Source organism: Seriola aureovittata, chromosome 18 (assembly GCF_021018895.1).
Source record: "Seriola aureovittata isolate HTS-2021-v1 ecotype China chromosome 18, ASM2101889v1, whole genome shotgun sequence".
Classification (NCBI taxonomy): domain Eukaryota; kingdom Metazoa; phylum Chordata; class Actinopteri; order Carangiformes; family Carangidae; genus Seriola; species Seriola aureovittata.
Genome location: NC_079381.1, coordinates 8,173,469 through 8,190,037, shown reverse-complemented (window position 1 = coordinate 8,190,037; position 16,569 = coordinate 8,173,469). Strand labels below are relative to the sequence as shown.

Here is a 16,569-nt window from a genome sequence, read left to right as displayed (position 1 = left end):
TTTAACCGCTTTCTATTTATTGTTTTGGTGTGCCAGTCCGTTAAGGGGCGTAAGGGTAATTGCTCTGACAGTAAAAGATGTGGAGTCTATCTGTTCTCTATTGGTAAAAAAGTTGGTTCCAGTTATAAATTCAAAGAAACTTGCAGCGGTGAAAATGGCATGTATTTTCCAGTTTGTTTGTTTTTTTCTTTCCATTTATTGTTTTCTTCTGTACGTCCATGTGGGTGACCACCAGTGGCGCTGTCATTATGATTAAGAGTTTCAATGCCTCCTAGTTGTCAAAATATTGGCTTTAAAGTTACAAATTCAAACAACCAGGCAGCTGCTAGAAATACACAGTATGTTTTTGCTGAAGGGATTTTAGGGACTTTCCCTGCCTCTATAGTCAAATTTACTCAGACGTCACAGGTAGAAATGACTGGTCCTTAGTCAGGGATGAAAGAGTGAGGAATGAGGCTGAGAAACCTTCGTCATCATGGCTAAAGTAAGAAATGTGGTTAGGCTTATGGAATGGTTATAGTTTTGTTAAGTTGATGCACAAAAACAACTTGGTTAGGTTTAGGAAGAGCATAGCTTGGGGTAAAAAATAAGTACTTCCTTAAGGTTATAGCACTGTTGGCATGGTTACAATAATAAACAGTTAAGGCTGTGGAACGGTCTTGGATAAAAGAAACTTTGCTGACTATCGGTTTCATATGGGAAATGAACAACAGACTACTGTGTGAAATGCAGCTTTCCAAAGGGGTTGTTTACCATGTTCACAAGAAGGGTTCATGAATGTTGTCACTTTCCCTGTGTGCATGTCAACCCATCCATCCACCCCGACCTCCTCCTGACGCAGTCTTTGTCGTCCCATATACCACATCACGTGACTTCCGCCTTTGCTCCCGTCACAATTACTATGGCCACAAGAAGTCGACAATAAACAATAAAATTTAACAATGGGTCGCAGTAAACTCTTTGCACAGACAACCTATGGACTCATTTCTCATAGGAGTAACAACTCATATTGAAACACATCAAATACTCAGAGTATTTCAATGGCTGCCAATGTACACTTCTCAAAGGCTTTCACAGGCTCAGTTAGGAAAGCCCCTGCCTCATTCAGGCTCCTGAGTACAACAATCACAAGTAACCTCGAAAGGGCAGATAATTTCAACAGAATAATCAATAATGCCTATCAGAGGATGTTCTTCCTGCATACAAGAAGGCCAGTCAATATTTAACGGCATGGGGTATTTACATATGTCAGTGGTAAAAAAAAATAATAATTCACATCCCCCAGTGAAGCTTTTCCCCCCTCCTATTCAAATGATATATATTATATATGATATGTATTTTGTGTCTAAAAGCTGATGAAAAGATGATCCATTCAGGACCCAGCACACGACCACTCTGGGTATCAGGTCTCTTGTGAGTGAGCAAAGAATTGCAACAACAAAACTGCACTTCTGCAATCTATGTCAGTATTTAATGTCTGTCAGAATGGAATACAGCATCCAAGTCAATCACACAGTTCCTGCATGAAGCCAAGTTTACATAAGCTTTAGTAAGTAATGACTGGTGCGCTATCAAAAGGACATCACAGTCCTTGTTTAACATGTTGTTTACATATGACGAGTTCTCTTTGCATACATTATGTGGATAAATATTCTGAAAGAACGAAGAGGGCAATGCAGAGGTGTTGCTTGAATTCCCAAAGATGCAATTTTAAATGGTCAATTGCTATGTCAGAACAAAGTCAGAACACAATTATACCACTATGTCCTAAATCCCTAAAGGGGATTCTTGTGGCATCAGCAAGTCTCTTGACCAACCACTGCTCTGCATTCTGGAGCTAATCCTGCTGCAACTGACCGTATGTAATTGCAAACATTTCAGACATTTTACTGTCGTGTTATGCCGTTTATCAAACCCTTTTTCTCACATGTCTGTAAAACTCTATTTCAGCATTTGAATTCCGAGTCACACAAACATGGGCTAAAAATGATCCTAATAATGTCATGCACCCTGTATTTCACACAAAAATGGGATGTTTGTATTTTGTACTGTTTCATATCTTGTTATACTGATAACTGTGCAGCCCAAATATCATAGCTGGTCTCATTACGTAATGTTGGGTAACAAGAATAAATACTATTTATTCTATTTCTAGTTGGCACTGAATATTATCCGTGTCTGTGCACTATCAAGTGACAATCCCATATGCCCCAGCGACAATGTCAGTGACACAAATTCTTCCTTTTCTTCAACTCTGATTGCTTTTATTGATGTACTGAAGACTGCTCATACTGTAATGTGTTATGAGGGAATTCAACACAGTGGCGGTGAAGTGTTGTTTTATCTTTTATTTATTCTTTATTTAAATCTCTTTTGGATGTTGCCTTGGTAACAGCTTCTCGTCTGAGGTTCCATATTAAAAAATAAAACTGCACAGGGGCTTGAAAATTGTGTTTGATTTATTTCCGTTAACCAATTTGGGACTTTCAACAGTTTGGGGGGGGGGTGACCCTTGCATTGGGCCATTCACCCCGGTGCAAGTCAAAGCCTGATGATCCTGGCTGCGGGCAAATGTATGCATTTCCACCATGAAATCTTATTCTCAGACTGCTGCCTTTTTTTTCCTCCATGCGATCACGTATTGCTATATTTTGTTCACAGAACATGTTATTTGCATTAAAAAAAAAAAAAAAGAAAAGAAAAGATGAGCACACGAGAGCGGGCTGTAATTACTATTATGCAAATTTTGAAGTGATACTTGATGCTAGGCTCAAAGGAGGTCAGCGACAGAAGAAGAACATCTGAACATGTTAGGAAGAGGATACGGGCGTCAAGGACATCCGATTTGGCAGATACTGTGTTGACATACAGTAAGGACCTAAACCAGTTTGCAGTTCTCCAGACTCCGTACCATTAAGAATCCACGTGGCCTTGCTTTTTCTTTTTTACCTTCAAAGCCCTAGAACCAGGTGAAGTGGTAAAGAGGGAAAAGAAAGTGATTTTGCCCTGGCAAAATAAGAGTTCACGAAGGGGCTGAGGTGCAAAATGTAACGCCTTGAATGCATGACTTCTGCTGACTTTCTGCAAATGACTTTTATGACTCTTTTCACAAGAGTAATATAACTAACATTCAACCTGCTTTACAAACCCAAATATGACACATGGACAGCTGCCTGGTATGAGGAGATGGGTCTTTAGAGACCATCTGACCTACTTGCTCTAAAAGGACTCTGACGGTGGCAGCTTTTATTTGATGCCCTCCATCAGTCCTTGAATCAGTGCTGAGCGATGGATACTTTCGAAATTGAATGAAGGTGTTTGTCCGTCAGGTGGGACCTATGATAATTTGTTGACATTCACCGTAGAGAGCATTTGAAATCAGTCAATCGACTTAGGCATGGCCCTGACGCAGAGCTGTAGTTTCGTGCCCGGGATCAAAGGAGCAAAACTCTCACCTCGGCGCGCTGCTGCGTTATATTTACTGCCACTCAGTCCCCAGCAGACAAGTTCTGGTTGAGGGTGTGGGAATGTTAGCTGGACCCCATGGTGAATGTTCCCTTCAGGTCATTTGAGAAAGTTCTCTTAACGTTCCCCGGATGTCCCGCAAACTACAGACAGGGAACGTTCCGCAATCAGCAAAACTGTAGGTAATGTCCTCATACCTTAAATCACACATACACCATATACACACTGAGCTCAGCTGTCCATTCATATCTCATCTTCAGTCACCTGCTGTCTATCACTGTTGCAATTGGGACACCTGACTGTGCCAGGTGTCCCTTCCCCTACAACTTCCTTCCAGCTCCCCTTGGGGGGGGGTCGGCGACAGCAACTACTCTTATCAGAGTTGGGAGATTCACTTCTCCAGTGTTACCCCGTCTTCTTCCAACAGCGATAACACTTCCAGTCAGTGCCCATATCACTGCTGCTGCAGATACTAACAATCACAGTACAGGCAAATATATATTATAGACTCAATGCAATAATTCAACAGTATTGATAAATATTATAATTAAAAGGTGATTTTAGGAATAAAAGTCCAAATGAAGTCATATCTAATAGCATGATGAGCAAGTGTTATTAATTGGATTCATAAAACATCACAATGTAAATTAAGCATCATAATTGAGGCCAACTGAACACCAGTATAGAGTTCAACAGTTATTCAAAAAAAGATTATAAATACATTCGAGTTTATATAGCAATTAAATGTAGTTGGGCTAATTTAATATTAATATTTAATATTAAAAGTAATACAAATTGGTAAAAGTCAGTGATTTTTTTTTTTAGTAATAACAAAAAAAAAATTTGAGATTTTTGTTTTTGTGCAGCCTCATTTGAGTCACGGCAAGATGTGTGATTGTGCAGCTGATTTACATCTTCATATCCAAAAATAAGCTGTATTTATCCCAGCATGATGCATCATTCTTGGCCTTTTGTGTAAGTTTTTATTAATTACCATAATCTTATTCTAAAGGACATTATGATAAATTTAAGTCAAGTCAGACTTACTAAGTAATTCCACAGTTTCAGTCTTTTTGGCATCAGTGCTTTAGATTCTCCAGGAATGCTGGAGTTGTGTTGTAATGATGCACAGAGGAAATCAGCAAAACAAAAAAACAAAAAAAAAAAACCACATGCTGCTCAGCTGCTTGAAGCTGTTGCGACTTCTGTCAGGTATGACAGATGTGCTACGGATACAACATAGTGCATTACAACATTCAGCCAGCACAACCATTCGCTCTACACATACAACCCCTGCATGGCATGCAGTTAATGTTACACCCATCCTAAACTAATGTGAATCACAACAGCCAGAGCACAGCCATGACTACAGCCACAAATCGCATTGATAGCATCATCATGTGTAGCCATAATCACAGCAACAGCCTTTCTCAATCAGCCGCAGCAGCAGCCAGTTATGGCCTCATAACACATTGCACAGAGCTGGTTAACTAGCTCCATAGGTCTTAGTTATCAATCCACCTGCAACGATACAGATTGTGCCTGAGCAACCACAGCTGATGGTGCCCCAACCTGCAGCTGTGGTCACAACCAGCGGCAATCTGAATCATATGGTTCTATATCATACTACAGGTCAGCCTCTGTTGGTCATAGAGAAGGCAAAATGTAATGTGAGGTAACATGAAAGTTGCTGGAAGGACCTGCAAAGTTAGCTAAAAAAGAAAGAAATTCCACTGTGATCCTTTGGGGGCTCCACAGATAGGTGTATATATCAGCACTGACAAACATTTATAAACTGGTGCAAAACTATGCAGCTCGATGTAGTGTAGCGGATCGGTTTTGGTTTGTGAGCAAATAGGAAAAAGGAGCACAAGCGAAGTTTGTAATCGGCCTGACGATCTTTCTCAAAGGCTGGAGTTACTTAACTCTGTGCAGGGTTCAGACAGAGTGATGAATAGACAGAAGCAGCTCTGGTTATTATGATATTATGACACTATTAGGACTCACATCACGACTACACATGCAAGTCATTTGGTGCACTTTGAGTAATATGAAAACAGAACACTGTTTTATGTATGCATTGTGCCTATCCAATCTTGGTGAGGTCAAAATATTTACAAAATCTTTTCAAAGTTTGTCTCCTCACATACATTCAACCCGCAAATCCAATGATTTGTATGATGCTATATGATAAAATGCGAGAATTCATTATATTCAAGTGGCAACTATTGCACCACCATTAAATCAAACTTGTAAAGCAAAAAAGTGCAGTGTTGTTTTTTGCCAGCCACCAAAGGCTTTCCAGTTATCACAGACAGTCGATGTTTTTCGAAAAAGATTTGACATTTACCTCATAAGAAGTGGCTCTCCAACTGGTGACTCACATGTGGTGTCTTGGTCTGTGCAGCTGCTCCCACACTGACTGGACTTATGAACAGGAACTTTTTCAGGGCCTCTGCCAAAAACACAAAGCAAACATATTACAGGATAGCTGACTCGTTTAGTTAACGACACCAAAATTAACTTCCTCCTTAAGACTTTGCTAAGTCTACTAATGCCAAAAGCTGCTTTAAGCCCAAATGTGAGCTCACATAGTGCGGAATTTGAAAAGAAGAAAGACAACAGCAGGGATGGAGGTAACAAAATTAATTTATTCAAAATGAAAGCAATGAAAATGCATGTGATATGAAAGCTGGAGTGATAAATTATCAACCGATTTGAACAATTTAAAGGCAATCTGATGAAAACAGTAGTGAGGTGATGAAAACATGCGTCATCGTTTTCCCCCGTCTTACATTCATCATTCACATCATTTCAGGAGAGTGGCCTCAAGGGAGGAAGTAACAAAAAATAAATGAGAAAAAAAGGGAAGTGATGGAAATGCTTAGGGGGTAATAGTGGAAGAATTAAAAAACTGATAAACTGTCAATTAAATTCATAAGTTGATTGACAACTGTTCTCTGATAATATACCGAGCTGTGCTACTTTTTACTGTCTGTCATTTAAAATTTACAACACCCAACTGACATTTATCCTTTACAGCAAGCAATTTTTTATTATGTCTCTCCAATAAAAGCAAAACAAAACAAAAAAAGAACATGCACACTCAGTGAACCACTTGACTCCTGACTTGCCTTGATTCTACAGTGTCTACAGTGTGCCATGCAGTGCCACAACCATAACGGCTCATGAGCAGGCCAGGTCAATCAGTCAGTCAGAGGGTGTTGTTTTCTGATAGACATTTTGGACATAAGTAAGAAAAATTGCTCGCTGTAAACAATAAATGTGAGTTGAGTACTGGGTTGCCGTGCTATTTGTTAAAGTCAACTGTGGCCAAGTATGACAGACCACGCAATCACATATTAGACTGACTTTATGAGGAGTTTGTGTTCCAAAAAATCAAAAGATATTTCGCTGCCTTTTATCTTTACTGGTACAGTGCAGTACATAGTACTACTACATACCGACTACAGAAAAAATGATTGAACTCACTGCGCCGCTCAAAGGCTAGCAACAACTCCCAGCAACTTTTAAGGTGGAATGTTTTCTTATATGTAATGTTATCAATGCCCCTGCATGTCACTCAACGCAAGAGTTGACGTTGTGAATCCATCAACACACCTTAAATATCAATTGACATGTTTGACTATTCCATTTGTTTTAATTGGCTCTCTTGCATGACAGACGCTTTAGTGATGATTGAATCTTCAAGTGCTTAAAAAAATGTTCAACCGGATTATGCAAACTGTGTATATTCTCTTTCCGCACTTACATCTATGGTTGAGTGTTATGAATGGAGAATTTGAGAGACAGACATTAGTCCGAGATACGCCGGCTAACGCTGCGGCTAACACTGTAGCCGCTCACGTTGTTTCAGGCGCGGTCCTCCAATCTCCACCGGTTGCTTGTGCGGTCCTGCCTGGAATACCCAGGTCTTAGCTAAACTGATTATAAAGTCACATAAGTTAAATTGTGAGTGCATATAGCACAAGGTCTGGTTGCAACACATCATGAAAGCTAGCGTTGGAACTTTAAAAAAAAAAAAAAAATTATTTCCCCCGGGTGTCAATTAAGTGGACTGAGCCTTCACTACATTCACACATGCCCCGACTGTCATTTGACTAATTTAAGAACACTTTCAGGGATCATAGACGAGCCATGCTTCAAACACAGGTCTGATCAGTGAAGCTGACCTTCGGGAAAGACTGACCGACTAGACAAAAGTTTTTCTGAGACGTCAAACGCCCACTTTGGCTGCTTTGATGGTGAGTAACACTTCTAACTTTGTCTTTTAACTAATAGCATGATTATACATACAGATATAAACTTGTAAGCTACATGTTGGCACATTGCTGTCGTCTATGGCATCATGATGTAATAAAACAGAAGACTTTTCTTCCGCTCGTCGTGTTTTCAGTAATGTTAGCTGTGGTCCCTCCATCGCACGTCTATGTGTACGTCTTGGTTAAGCATTTCTCTCGTCATTTGTTCGGGTGCTAAGACGAATATAGATTTGTTCGGTGGCACTGAAAACAAATGACCACCTTTAAAGCACAAGCTTCTCAATGTCAGCTCGAAAGAGGAAGAGAAATTCTCAAGTGCCAACAGTGTACATCTTTTTACTCGAGCCTAATGCTGCTGAAGGTCTGATAAAAGCATCTGCAGCTAAAGAGAAGAAACGAATCAGTGAAATCATGTGGTGTAGCATTTGATTTAACACTCCCGTCACCCCATGGCATGTGGTTGTTAATCCCTTCTATAGAGCCCATGCGACAGACTTCATCTAATTAACTCTTTAGCATGATTGTGTGTTTTGTTTCTATCATTTTGAGCTGTAAAATTCTTTTGTAAAAGTTCGTCAGGATGAGACTCGGGGAAGTATAAGTTTTGCTCCACTCCATCCTCAATTTGTGCTTGTGTTTTGTGCAGCTACACACTAGACTAGAATGACTCATACTAGGTCATAATAGCACAAAAGCTAAGTATTTGTAACCAGCGCAGTGGTTTGTAATATACATAGTGTGACAGACTTCGCTTAATTGCATTAATCAATACTGTGGCAGTAAAAAAAGAAAAAAACAAAAAACAAACATGGATTTTAAGGGTAATGATACAATTATGCAATTCAGGTAGGCTACTGTCAGTTGTAGTAAATTGCTCTGAGGGACATGGCACATTCATTTTAACACAACAGTGAATTACAAAGCCTTCTTATTAATCTGAGGGAATGTGTCATGGATTGTGAGCACATTGTGAAACTCTTTTTATAGCTATTTATTCATAAAGACGCACATGACGATAGTAATAACAATAAAAAAAAACAAGCATTTTCATTCTGATGTAAAGACTGTTATTTAAGTTAAACATTACTCACATAAACAGTCTGTAACTGTGGTGTCATTGATGTTTCTTTATATATTTTTACCTTCGAGTAGGTGTAATGTTTCAAAAATGGTGAATATTACATAGCTGACTCAAGCGTGTACTCTGATGTCCAAACACTGTCATCATACAGACATGAAGACCCAGTATCAAGTTAATCACATTTACATATCCTGTACACCCATGCAGCTGTGCACCCATTATTCTGGCTGATTTCGTCTCTGCTCAGGTTGAAGCTCTGCTGGAATTACTTGAGGTTATCAAACTACTTGAACCAACAAGAACCATAAAAGGTGTAACTCTCCCACCCTAAAGTGTAACAAAATTAATAGGAGGGTCAGAGAAATGCCAGTCAAGCACAGTCTGCACATGTGCAAACAGTCCTCAAAAGAGGCCTAATTAGGAGCAAGTGATAAACCCCAAACTTAACATGTGTAGGGCATTTACGACACCTTCAAACACTCACGATTATGGTCACTATTATTATCATTAGGGCAGTATTCATGCTGTTTTTGATTAACTAAAATGTTAGGTTTAATCTCCTGGGCTGGGTATGTCTATTAATCATATTTATCATACGTACTTCTTTATTTTTTTTTTTAATTACTTCCCATACAAGATACAGGTAAAAAACATTATACATATGAAGAGTAGAATGGGGAAAGTACTCACTGACTTTCTCTAAAAGAGGGTAGGAGTAGGGGGTATATAGACTATTTATGGTCCATCTATATATTTTCAAACGAGATATACGATGAGACAATTCTGTTTATATTGATGTAGCTGGGTGTTGCGTTACATAACCCGTTTCTTCCTTAAAGCCATCTATCCTCTCTCACACTGTCCGTGCAACTCCGCCCCCCCACCCTCAACCCCCAGTTTCCCTCGGCGTCTGTGCAAAAAACCCAGGCACCCACTCGCCAACAAGTTCTCCTGCAACACAGAGGGAGGGAGACACAGCACTGGTCCACGCTGCCGAAGAAGACCTGAGCCCAATATCATCAAGGTATACAAAGGAAAATTCTGGCTTGATTAGATTAAGTCTTGCTAATTTAAGTGAGAGTTTCGTTCCATTATTGTTCCTACTTCTACGTTTCCCTGCTCAGTATCTGAGGTATGTTATACCGCTGAACTAGCCAGCTCCATAGCCTCAATCAGCTGGGATTCCAATAACTTCCAACAACCAGAAACAGGATCCCAAAAGACAGCTCCATCAAGTTCTGACAATGTATGTGATCGAGCATGAATTTACGTGTTCAGTTTAGTTCCAAAGAACATATTAAAAATAAACAAAGTAAGAAAATCATATCTCACTACTTTCACTGTCTTCAAAAGCCAATAGATTATTTAACATAGACCAAGGCTATACAAGCAGAGCCGAGCCTTGACCACTTTCCAGTCTGTCTGCATAGCTCCGAGTTTCTTTGCATGTACAGTATGATATTTCTGTACAGTGTTGTTGATGCAGAAGGTCTTGTGAAGCCAACCGTATGCTGGGAATTAAGAAGGGTAGGCCATACCTCTCTCTACATCAGTACCTGAATATATTCTCATCACTTCCCCTGGTCATTTTGAACCACACAGATTCAAGGAAGTGTTTTATCCCATTGCAGGTATGTGACAGTTAAAATAAATGTAAAGTAGTTTACAGGTTGACAAGCCTCCATATTAACATATTCCTCTCCTTCAGGCTCCCCCCAGACTGCACCCATGTGTATATCCAGGCCACATCTGGACCTGCGCAGGCAGACTGTGTCAGTCAGGAGTCCTTCCACAGCCTAAATGTACAGGTATGTACTGTCAGGCAGAAAAGCAATAACTGGGTTTGGATGAAATGTGCACATCTGTGATAATAGATCAAATTAGTTTTTATGTCAACACTTCTTTGGATTTAAATCCTGTTACCCGGGCAGTTGTTCACAGAAACGTCCATTGCAATGTCACAAAGAAGCGACTGCACTGTGCAGAGATAGTGTCTCACCTCTACCTTATCAGCACAGATCGATTCATTAAAACAAAAACACACACACACACAGACACTCTCAAACACACACTCACAAATCAGGTTATTTCGTTCCCTAATCAAATATGTCAGCGCTAACATTTAGCTGCAGAGGACCCGTCCAAAACCAGATTCCAGATTTGAAATCTTAGACGATGTCAGACCCGAAGTTAAAAATATTTTTTCTGGAATCTGAGACAACTGTTCAGATAATTCTGACCTGGAATAAATTTTTTACACCACTGCATCAAGTCAAGCAAAGTGTGCTGCATCATTGAAGGTCACCATATATGCTGTCAAGAGGAACTGCGATGGAAGTTGCCCGATATCCAAAATGGAAGGAAAATGGCCCGACTCTGTCCATGATTCAAGGATTTTTCAAGCGTCAACACTGTCACAAAGGTTTGTACAAGGCAAGAGAATGTTATTACTGTCCAAGGTTTACTTTATCTACTTTAACCTTAAGAATCTCATGTATATTTAACCAACACTTTTATTCCATAGGGGGGTGTTCAGTGGAGTTCTGCTTGGGAACTGTGGCTGTCCTTGTATGCCCTACCTGCTGACACATACACACCACCAGCAACAGAAGCAGAGACGGCCCTTAACCATGCCCACACAAAAACCAGAGCACGAACTGAGACTGTTTTTCCGGCAAACTGATATCTAGGTTTTAGTGTCTAAAAAGCCTCAGGGTTACTGCAGACAGGGCCGGTGTCAACACTGCCCTGAGAGAAATGCGATTTGAAGTGATGTATTCATTCACTCAATTCAAAAAGGAAAAAAAAAAAAAAGCACAAAATAAAGTCCAAACCATGACTTCTGGTTCTCTCTTTTTTTTTTTTTTTTTTTTTTTTTTAAATCACATCCTTCTCCAGGTTCTTTATCTCCAACTGAAACTTCTTAATATTGAACTTTTTAACTTTCGGAATTAGAGAGATTCAGAAAGTTTCTGACTTTCAGTGCCAATAAGAGGATGACGCCTGTAAATCCAATGGACATCTTATGAAAGAGAAAATGTGTCAAAGAGTAGCTGAAAATATAGTTGCTTATAGTGATATGAATAGTTACTCACGTCATTCCTTGCTGAAGTGCTTTTTCAAGGCAAAGTATACGGTTTTACTTTCAAGAATGAAGACACATCCAAAAGCATTAACATTTGATCTAACCTCTGACCTTTTCTGTCACTGCAGAAATACAATTGCCTGTTCTGGGCTGCTTATGTACTCTGTGTAAGCGTATATAGCGAGATTGTTCAAGCCTGGTTTGAGTTGACCAGACATCGCTAAGTTGTGTTAATGGAACAGTTTGAGCCTCAAAGTGAAAGATGGCGTTGATTCAAACCGGGCTTTTTCAGTTAAGCGCAGACCTCATCAGTGGTGTTAATGGGTCATCCCACTGGTATGCACAAAGAAAATTAGTCTGTTATTGCTGTTGGAAAGAACTGTAGACGCATTCTCAGAGATAGGCCTATTTTTTATTTAATATAGTCTATTTATATTATATATCTTCATTTACATGTTTATATATTATGCAGCTGTACAATTTCATTGAGGGTAGGCCTGATGTTATTTTTGTTCTGTTTACATTTTTATTGTTATTTGCACAGCTGTGTGTTGTGTTAAGCAGGAGAGGAAAACCTGTAATGTACTGCAATGTACAGAAGAAGAAAAGTCAGTGTATAAACCATAATGGATGTTTACAACAGACAGTTCGGGTAATAACTTTACTCTTCACTCTCTCCTCCAAAAAGTTTTAAAACCTGTATGACTGTCTGACCACTTGTGTTTCTTGTAAACTCTGACTGATATTTACCAATGTCACTGCATTAACATCTGATATTCATACTGGTAGGAATGATGACAACATTACAAAAACAAGACCATGGCTGTGAGAAACCAGAATTTCCCTTGAAATGTGTCCATGCCAGGTAAACACACGAGGCACTGGATTTGTTAAAAAAAATAAAAATAAAAATTTTAATAAATAAACAGACTACAAGGGGGAAAAAAAGCTGCAGTTAAGCATGCAGCTCACATGGCCAGTTGAAGTTAAAACACTGAGTCGAATAGCTTTGGCACAAGCGCGCCTCAGGCCTGGATGTGTCTACATTAAAAAAAAAAAAAAGACTGCCGTTCTTGGCTATTCTTGTGGTAATAAATGACTTTTAGTGGCCATTCATTTCAGTCCAAGGTTCTTAAGAGCAGCAATATGGTGCTGGAAGTTCCTCAATATTACATGATAAATGTGTCAGGAGCTGATCAACCATAAATTGGTATGCATGGCAGTCTGAATGCTGCACTGGCTGCATTAGTTATAAAGAATAATGATGCATCTGTGGTTGCTGTTTAGCCTTGGTGATCTACTGATGTATCTCCCGAAAAGATTTTCTGAAGAAACAATCTGTCATCGCCTCAATTCACACTGTCATCTCCTGCGACAGCTTTAAATATTTGAGAAAAAACATGGCCTTTTAATTTTTTTTTTTTTTTTTTTTTTCTGTAGCTACCACTATATATTTCACTTCAAACATTTCATCTGTGGTGTTTTCCATTGTTGTTCCTCAAGGTGTAATAGCTGTAATGCAACTGTATCAGCCTTGCAACAGAAGGTCAACTTTAAAAGGTTTCCATTACTGAAAAGGTCAGAGCCTCCAGGTGTGAAGCAGCGCCACACCACAGATGGAAAAGTCAAAAACATTGAAAAAACATTTAATTGGATGAATTGTCTTTAATTGTGTTAGACTTATCTATTTTCCATTTGTTGTATGACTTGGATGCTCTTTACATTTGGCATCAACAGTGTGTCTACACGCAATATTAGAGTTCATATGAGTGTGTGTGTGTGTGCATAGTGTGAGCCCCCACCGTTGCTATATTTCTCCCGTTTCTGTGTGTGTACATGCTGTATTCATGTGTGTGTTCGTGTGTGGGTGTATGTGTGTGCATCTATTATGTGTGTGGGCTGTTCCCTCCACTACCCTGAGCGGTGGCTAGGGGGTGCACTATGGACACGGTGTGTGTATGGGCAAGAGAGAGAGAGAGAGAGAGAGAGAGAAGGGGGAGAGAGAGAGAGAGAGAGAGAGACAGAGAGACAGAGAGAGGAGAGAGAGAGAGTGTGTGTGTCTCGGTAATGTATTCCTGCCTGTGGCTGGGCTGGTCACATGGGGAGAGCAGCCTGTTTAAAACAGCCTCAGCTTGCTCACTCAGAGCAGTGCGAGACGCAGAGACAGAGGCACACGTTCTCTCTCTCCCTCTCCCTTTCATGCACGCACACACACACATGCTCATGCACGCAGGCGGCAACTGTCCTCTATCGGACTGACACAACCCACACACAATCACACACCGGGATAGACACACTTCCCCTTGCTACAGTGGAGAAGAGGATAAGAAGTGACATATCAGGAGAAAAAAAAACAGAAATACAAAAAAAAGAGAGGAGGTTCACAGTGAGTACCCCATTCATTTTCTTTCTTTTTTTTTTTCTTCATTTTGAATTTTGGACTTTGCTCTTCTTCAGCGCTGCCTGACCAGGACCTGACAGGGACTGAGGGAGGGAAAGAGAGTTGGATGGAAGGGATTGTGACAAAAAAAAAGAAAGAAAGAAAGGAAGGATAGCCAAAAGAAAAAGGTGACAGGAGGGAGTAGAGATGTGGTGCTAGTGCAACATCGGGATACCTCTCCATCAATCTGTCCTTCTGTCTGTGGGATCTAATGCTGTTAATTAGCAGCGTGCGCTTGGAATGAGAGGAATGCCATTGCGCGGAGCTGGAGTGGGGTTTGCTTCGGACTCCTGTGCTTTCCTGTGTGCGTGCGTGTGTCTGTGTGTGTGTGTGTGTGTGTGTGTGTGTGTGTGTGTGTGTGTGTGTGTGTCCATGTCCTCACTGTCTTTTTGTGTTTTGTATGCTGGCTGCATTGTGGTGGTCAGCCGCGCTGATGTTGAGCGGACTCCCAGAGACACACGCTGCTCTGGCTGTGATTAATAGAAACCTATTGATATGCAGATGGAAGGGGATAGACCCGTCACAGCGCTGCTCCACTGATATGAGTGATGTGTTGGGAAGAAAGGGGACAGTCTCGCTATCTCTTCTCCTCCTTATCGTCTCTGTCCAAGTATCTGCCTGTCCCCCCTCTGTCCTGCCGCCTCGCTCCTCACTTCCCTCCCCTGCTCATGTCTGCCGCCGCCGCTGATCTCTTCCTCTCACATGCTCTCCCACTTCTCACTAACCTTTCTTGCCTCTGTCTTTTCATTAACTTTTGTCCCTGTCTGAAGCCCCCCTCTATTTTTGTACGCCTCCTAAGCTGTACATGCACCTCTTTTTTTCATCCAACTCTTCGCTTTCTATCTTTATCCACCCCCACCCCCCCACACACACCCCACCACCCCTTCTCCTCTCCAATCCCCCCACGCTGGTACATGCTGGTATACATAGTGGATTCCTCAGTTGCATAGAAAGAGAGAGGATCGCAGAGTTGTGAGGAGGGAAGGAGGGGAGGGAGAAGGGGAGAAGAAAGAGAGAGGAATGAAGGAGAAAGTGGAAGGAGGGGAGTGTGAGGGGTGCGGGGGGGGTGTGCATTGAAAAGGCTGACACTGGCTTGGACAATTAGCCCGGGGAGTCCGTCCTGGGGTGCTATTCTGAGAGGGGCTTTGGCCCCTGGGCCCTGGGCGCTGGGTCACGGGATGCCTTGACCCCTCCAGTCGACAGCTAGGCATGGGAGCCATTATCACAGCCTGATTGATTAGCAGTGAGCGGAAATCCCTTTTCTCTTCACTCCTTGGGAGAAAAAGACGAGAGCTTTTTGTCCTTTTGCTGCTGCTGGTTTAGTATCTGCCTGCCTGAATGTGCAAAGCTGTGGCTCTTTTTTTTTTTTTTTTTTTTTTACTGTTGTCAGTTATGGAGGCCTGGTCTCCATATATCCTTCGCTCTCTGGGCTTGTCTTTTTCTCCCTTACTTTTTCTCCTAGACAACGTGCATGTGTGTGTGTGTGTGTGTGTGTGTGTGTGTGTGTGTGTGTGTTTGACTGGGTATAATATTTATTTGACAAGACAGTCAAGTTGCCGTGTGAGGAAGATGCTGCAAAGATTTGTTGGGTAGCTTCCTAATATACAGACATGTGATCTGATTGTATTTTCTCTTGTTTACTCTTTCACTCTCATCATTCTCAGAGCTTCTGTGAGTTGTGCACCTGCACGGGTTGTTAGTAATGCATTTTCAAGGCTAACTGGAGGTTGTGGCAAGAAAAGGGAGTAAATAAAAAAAGATGTGGAAGGGAAATATGGTAAAAGACAAGAATGGTGGGGGAACATATTCTGTAGGACAGCTTGGGAAATTGAGCTCCTCTCTTCACACTGTGTATTTCCCTTTTATTGTGTCTCCATCTCGTTTCTCCCATCTCTCGCTACTTTTGCTCTCCCTCAACAGACTCCCCCTCCCCTCCCCTCCCCTTCCCTCCCCTCCTCAGACTGGGAGTTTAGCAGGGTGTTTAGCCCAGCTCACGGCTGATCAAAGCAGTGTGTGTCAGACTGGGCTTAGCCCAGGCACTCCTAATGGAGCACCGTTTTCATGCCTAGTTGGTGGTGGAATGGGGGGGGGGGGGGGGGGTTGGGGTGAGGGGAGAAGAGGAGAAAGGGGGTGCAAATAGCAAAGACTGACAGAAATAGTTCAAGGGAGGAAAAGACAGCTAGACAGACAGGCAGATGGAGAGAGGGCAACAAAT

The 16,569-nt window shown here is 41.2% G+C and overlaps 1 protein-coding gene and 1 long non-coding RNA gene across 2 annotated transcripts in view; one reads left to right on the top strand and one right to left on the bottom strand.

The window, feature by feature from the left end:
• The window catches only part of LOC130186717 (uncharacterized), a 168,530-nt gene that overhangs the window by 120,760 nt on the left and 31,201 nt on the right, over nt 1-16,569 (bottom strand). The window contains exon 2 of the long non-coding RNA XR_008830337.1: nt 5,816-5,920. This is a non-coding gene — a long non-coding RNA (uncharacterized LOC130186717). The remainder of the gene's footprint in view (nt 1-5,815; nt 5,921-16,569) is intronic.
• Nucleotides 14,012-16,569, top strand: part of cntfr (ciliary neurotrophic factor receptor) — a 233,782-nt gene continuing 231,224 nt past the window's right edge. Inside the window, exon 1 of the mRNA XM_056403983.1 lies at nt 14,012-14,300. The gene's annotated coding sequence lies outside the window, so the exon portion shown is untranslated. The remainder of the gene's footprint in view (nt 14,301-16,569) is intronic.